Genomic DNA, 6,366 nt, shown 5'->3' with positions numbered 1-6,366 from the left:
ACGAATTCATGTCGAAATGCTGAGTCACGGTCACTGTATCCTGTACTTCACCTGACTGTTCCGTCTGAAAGATACAGAGATCAGCAAGTCTCCCGGTGTAGGAATCATCAATCATTCAGCAGGTAGCTGCAGTCAGATGTGAAACTATCACTCGATTGGTGCATGAACAGAAAATGAACAGAAATTTTGATCATAGATTTATCAAATTTACCAAAAAAATATGTTTCCAGCTTCTTAAATATGAATATTTGCTCGTTTTCTTCATGTATAATAACAAATTAAATATCTTTGGGTTTTGGACTGTTGGTCAGACGAAATATCACATTTGACTCATACACACGCATACACGTAACAACATGAACTGCTTTACTATCCAGTCAAGAAGACATCATTAAATCATATGCTTTGAGTGTGTGTGTCTCTACTTGATCGTGTCAATGTTTTGTGTTTTTATTGCTGTGTGGTTGGGTGTATGCTTGTGTGTACTACTGTATTCTTTTATTCATGTTGATACGCCAATATGTTATTTTGCTTACATCTATATTCTTATATGTCGTCCGTAGTGTAAAGCTTAATGAAATGTGCAACATAAATAAAACTGTCTGACTATCTGTCCGAGTGTGCCCATGAGGACCACACCCTCTAGTGTTCAAAGCAATAACCTGAAACCGATGCACTCGCAAGTGCATTCACGTGTCACCAATTATCACCAATTATCACCAAAGCCCCCACTGACGCCGACGTTTCACCGTCCACACCAGCATCGGTCCAAACTCCAGCGCATGATTCATGACTGGGCGCGCTGGGACTCCATTTTGAATTTGCCCCAAAAAGATCATGACACACACACACTGACTCAGGGCTCTGCCTCAGGGCTGAGCCACAGCGACGTGGTCATGGCTGAGAGAAGTGACGTGTTGGGGGTGACGCTGCGTGAGAGCCAGCTGGTAACATGGACCTCATTCATACTGTTCCACATAAAGAAACACACTCGTTTGAGTAGAACACTGGAGGAACATGATGTACTGATTAGCACTACTGTAGATAAACTTACAGTAGACATTCATTATTGATGTTATGATTAGCATCCAATCCTGTTGATAGTATTTCATAAAATAAATAGGACATTAATAGCATCTTACTTCTGTTCTTCTCTCTGGCACTTAGCGTAAAATCGAACACACGGAAACAGATTTACGGATAGAAAAACAAAATGAGATGCTTTTTGTGGTGTTAAGGTGCTTTTGATCATCTCCAATGTCAGAAATCTTCCACCACGGAGAGAGCCTTGGCTTGTGTGTGTCCCCCCCGCTGCACTCAGAGAGATGAGACGCTCCTGCTGCCCTTCAGACTCTCTGTTCTTACACCGCCTCTTTTTTCACACCTTGTCAGACACCACTATCTCTTCCCTTAACGGAGGAACAGCAGCCTTTAACCCTTTCGTCAACAAACGCATTACAGAGGGGATATATATATATATATATATATATATATATATATATATATATATAAAAATAACCCCACTATTTCACACATTGTCTTCTCTCAGGAGCATCCACAAACACCAAATACTGACAATGTAACAAAGCAACACACAGGTCACCGACATGAGGAAACACCGCATTCCTCCAACTCAGATGTATTGACAGAGACGCAGCAAGAATCGGATCAAACTGAAACCCATTTGGATGCTCGGATGCAGGTTTGAAATCTGAGAAAGTGAGCTGCACACATCGGTATTCTGCACCAGTTTCTCCGATAGCCCTATAGCTTTGCCCTGATGCATTGTAATGAAACATAAGAGAGGAGACCAAAAGAAGGGAAAATCTCAGCTCAAAGAAATAAGTGTTCAGTAAAATCAATTATAGTTTTAACTGGCATGCGCTGTGATAAGAACAAAGCAACCTTGTCAGAAGAACTTTGCCTGTTTCTGACATCTCACTTTAAAGAGAAAAGCAAACAACCAAACGACAATAGCTTGAACTGCAGTGCTTCCCACAAATCCCACGCTCCTGTTAAGCCTTTGTCACTATGGACATGGCCAAAAAGAAACCAAATTGCAGAGGAGTCAGATTAAAAACTAAACCATTTAGCAAAACTGCCCAGAACTATTACATTTCCACTTCCTGTGTTACGCTTTCTATCCACGATCACTATGTTTCTTGTACAGTGGACAACAGAAATGTCACAACGACTGTGTTTTATTAACGGTTAAAGATAACCACAGATCAAGCCAGCGGTTGCGGTGAGTGAGCAAATTGTAATTTAATTCTGACGGCAAGCCTCCTGAGCAGCAAGATGTGGCCTCGCTTTAATCAAGCACAAAAACAAGTCAAGCAGGGAAACACAAAGTAAAGGTTACCGCAGACACACTGAGCAGTACCGCGAGTTGAAGAGGACATATCTGTGGCTTTACTTCCAAGTGGGAGGGAGGATAGTTAGTGTCTTAATTAACAGCTCTATGCATTGTACAAGTACCGCACACACACACAAACAAATGCACATAAATAGAGAAGTACAGTTGTGAGGCTTACCACTAAAGGGTGGATATTTGGATTTTTTCAAAACCAGCAGCAAAACAATACCAGAGTTTCAGAATTGATACAACAATAATGTGTACTTCAGCTGAGAACATGTTTTTCTATTTTTAACAAGAAAAACTTTAACTTCTCAAAAAGCATAAACACAAGCAGCTGTACAATTTCTTTGCCCAAACAAAATGTTATAAAAAATGTTTAAAACCAGGAACTAAAGTGAAAAAGATTACAAAATCTGGCCAGGCATTCAATGGCAGCTTCTGGTAATTGACAGTTTTTGATATTTGGTGTCTCACATCTGTACCAAATACATATTAAGGTTCGATCCCCAGCTTTACTTACTAGGCCCAAATTTAGGCCTACATTGACAGATCTGTGGATCCCAACCTCTGCATAAATGTGAAAATAGATCTGATGATACATCTGCAGGGATACCAAAGAAAATACAAGATATGTGCTACACAAAATTATGTTTATTCTCCTAGGACTTTGCTAACTCTTGCTTACTTTATTTTCCCCAGGTGAAATAATGTATTTTTATTTTGATCTCTGCAGGCTGTAAAATCCTCTCGAAAAGGCCATCATTTTTTGTGTTTTGTAATCAGAACCACATATTGCTTCATTTTGAGAGGTCACAAGCCATTAAGTTTGGGAAACACTGCTACAGATAGATAGATAGATAGATAGATAGATAGATAGATAGATAGATAGATAGATAGATAGATAGATAGATAGATAGATAGATAGATAGATAGATAGATAGATGATTCCGCCTCTGCTAAAATATCATGGAGTTCCTGGTGATGTACTATTAACTCGTCTCCAGGGTGAAGAGTGAGGAGTCTGCTAATAAATAGCAAGTGCTCTTTGACTCCCCTTTACACAATACAATTGGATTACCCCCCCCTTGACAGTATCATCATCCCCTCTCTGCAGGCTGGTGTCGGGCTCTCGTGGGGGCACCTTGGCCGCTGACAGACATGCACTCCAGCAAACAGTGGATTCAGCACCGCGGACAGCTCCAAAACAAGCTGAGGCGGGCACGAGCGAGCTGCCTGTCATCTGCCACGTCACCATTTGACGCTATAAAAATACCAATAAAACCCATAAGAGCCCATTTGATCGGTCTCTGTTGTATTGTAACTGTATGCTTTCGAGCAGGGCTGGTTGTTTTATTGGGGGCAGAATGTGACGCCCCGGCTTCCGTTTAACCAGAAACACACCAGCAACCAGATAAACATCTCCTGCTGCTATAAACTCACAAATGTGGCCACGAGATCGGGTTTAGTCGGCCGTATAAGCCTGGATGCGTTTCAGCTCGGGGGCAGATTCGATGAATGATTAAATAGACCACATGCACCTAATCCCGTGTGGAAAACAGGACGCTCCTCCTCTGTGGTGCGGTTAGTTTGCCAGAGAAGAAACAATGACGCTAGAGATGGCTCCTCTCGCTTTCTGCTGTGACAACCAATTACATAACGTCGGAGCGGAGCGCTCTCCTTAACGTCCATTTCACTGAGAACCCCTCAAATATACAACATTCCTGCCTGCTATCCGGTGTGTTTGTACCGACATAACCCCCCCCCCACACACACACACATAAAGTAGGTGGTGATTACGACATCATGATCCTGGTCTTGTTTACCCGTTTGACGCATGGACAGGAACATAAAATGGCAATCCTTGACCACCATCTCCATCTGCTATAGTGCACTTAACATAGCAGCAGCGTTTGTTTTCATATTCCTACTGTGGAGCTATATTTTAAGCAGGTACACACATCGCTAATGTACACTGAGGTCAAATTCGCTCATTCTGCAGGAGAAAGAGCTGCATAGTAAAAAAACAACAACACAACAACACCCTGCATGATCCTGTCATCTCAGAGCAACATTAGCTTGACTGTGCAAAACCAAACCAAACGACAAAAGCATGCAGTAGTAATCCAAGATGATGCAAAATGCTCCTCTGCACCCTTGGCGTGTGCCAACAACGGTACACCGTTTAGAATGACGCATGCATAATTCACAAATCGCCATGGTATTGCTGGTGAATCTGTAGCAGCCTACTTGGTCGGTGTCGCGGCAGAGACGGGATGAGATTCCTCTATCCCCGCGTAGCCCTTTGCTGAAAGGATGCTCAGCTTCTCTTCGCCAGTGCAGCGATGTGCCATCAACACAGAGACAGAGCAGAGACACACATACGGACTGACTGACTTACCCGATGCTGCTGCTTAGGTGCACTACTACCCAGTGGCCTGCGCTGCGAGTTATTCGGTATTTCCCCTTGCAGTGACAGAAGGTGACCCTGCGTTCTCTCTGCAAGACTCTGCATCCACTAGATCACGATGCACGCAGCAAGGGGGAGCTCCACGGCACAGGCGCGCGTCGGAGGGTGTGTGTGTGTGTGGGGGGGGGGGGGGGGGGGGGGGGCAGCGATTTCCTTTCAATGGACAACAAGGAATGGGCTGCAGGGAAAACGAGCAACCGACTTGGAAACAGGACTTTTCAAATTCCCCTCCCAACATTAGCCACATGAGCTTATGGGGAGCTTTGCCAGATGTGTCAGCATCTGCAAGGGGGTTGAAGGAGTGGGGAACTTGCATTTTTAGGGTTTCATGAGCATTTCAGCTGTATGTGGATCACATTTGAGTCTGTGGAAAACATTTTTTGTTGATAATAGAGATAGGCGATTTCTAAAATAATATGGCAGTTTCAATAATGGGGAGAGCCCCAAATGTGACTTCCCCTTTCCAACCAATAAGGAGAGCGGATTGTAAGAGGGGCGCGTCGCCGCTGTTTCTTGTCCATCACGCCCACATTGCACTACACTGCAGGGGAGGGAGACAGAATGTTTTTGTCCTTTAGCTGCCGAACAGGCCTACTGAATCTCCATCCACTGTTTAATGTAGGCCTACATAAGGAATGTCTGTTAGCCTGCTGGCTTCTAAAGATGTGCACCATTCTTATACTTGTATAATACAGTGCTGCATTTACTCAAACGGTCATTGTAAACAGAGAAGGAACCCATATAGGTGAGCAAAGGAAAGATCATAATGGACATGTTTTAGGAAACGTGAGGACATGAAGGACTGCAGCACTGAAATCTTGCGATCTCTGTGTTTTGTCATTTTTGGACGACTGATTTATGTTTGGCAGACCCAGGGTCAGATTTTGTGTGTCTGTTAGCTTGATGAATACATGATAAATGGTGTTAGTTTGGTTATCCATTGTGAGAATTTCACTAAAATTACAAAATCCAATTAATGGTGTTTTGTGTATTTGTAAAGCTTTTTACTCCTAAGTGTAATCGTTGCATCCTCTTTCAATCAAGTAAATTACATTACATTTTGTGTGCAAACTCAATAAAGAGAAAATAACTAAATATGTATAATTAACTGTTTCCTGTTACATAACCACCAGACATTCACAGTGCAGGCTGTTTTTAGTGCCTCCATCACTTTTTATGGATTGGTCTGACAGGAATAAAGTGCTAATTATCTAGTTTCCATCAAAAAGAAAAGTAACAAAAACACTGAAGCAAACATCTCTGTTCAATCGGGGGGAAGAATATTCTTGTTTTGTTCCTTTGCAGCGCTGGTCTTTTCAACTCTCAGCGGAGGGAAGCGCCCCGCCACAGCCACTCAACATCTAACACAAATAGGGTGAAGAGAGAAGAGGTGTTTGTTTTTGTGAGCTTGCTGGAGGAGCAAATGCCTTAAAGCAGATTAGCGGGATGCTGCTCTTAGTCTGACTCTTAGGAGCAATAACTTTATGCTCATGACATAATATGTCACAACCGTTCATTTTCAGAGCTGTGCATACATGCT

The sequence above is a fragment of the Anarhichas minor genome, unplaced genomic scaffold, assembly GCF_050575085.1.
Source record: "Anarhichas minor isolate MPS153535 unplaced genomic scaffold, ASM5057508v1 ptg000003l, whole genome shotgun sequence".
NCBI classification, from domain to species: domain Eukaryota; kingdom Metazoa; phylum Chordata; class Actinopteri; order Perciformes; family Anarhichadidae; genus Anarhichas; species Anarhichas minor.
This window is presented reverse-complemented; position numbering follows the sequence as displayed.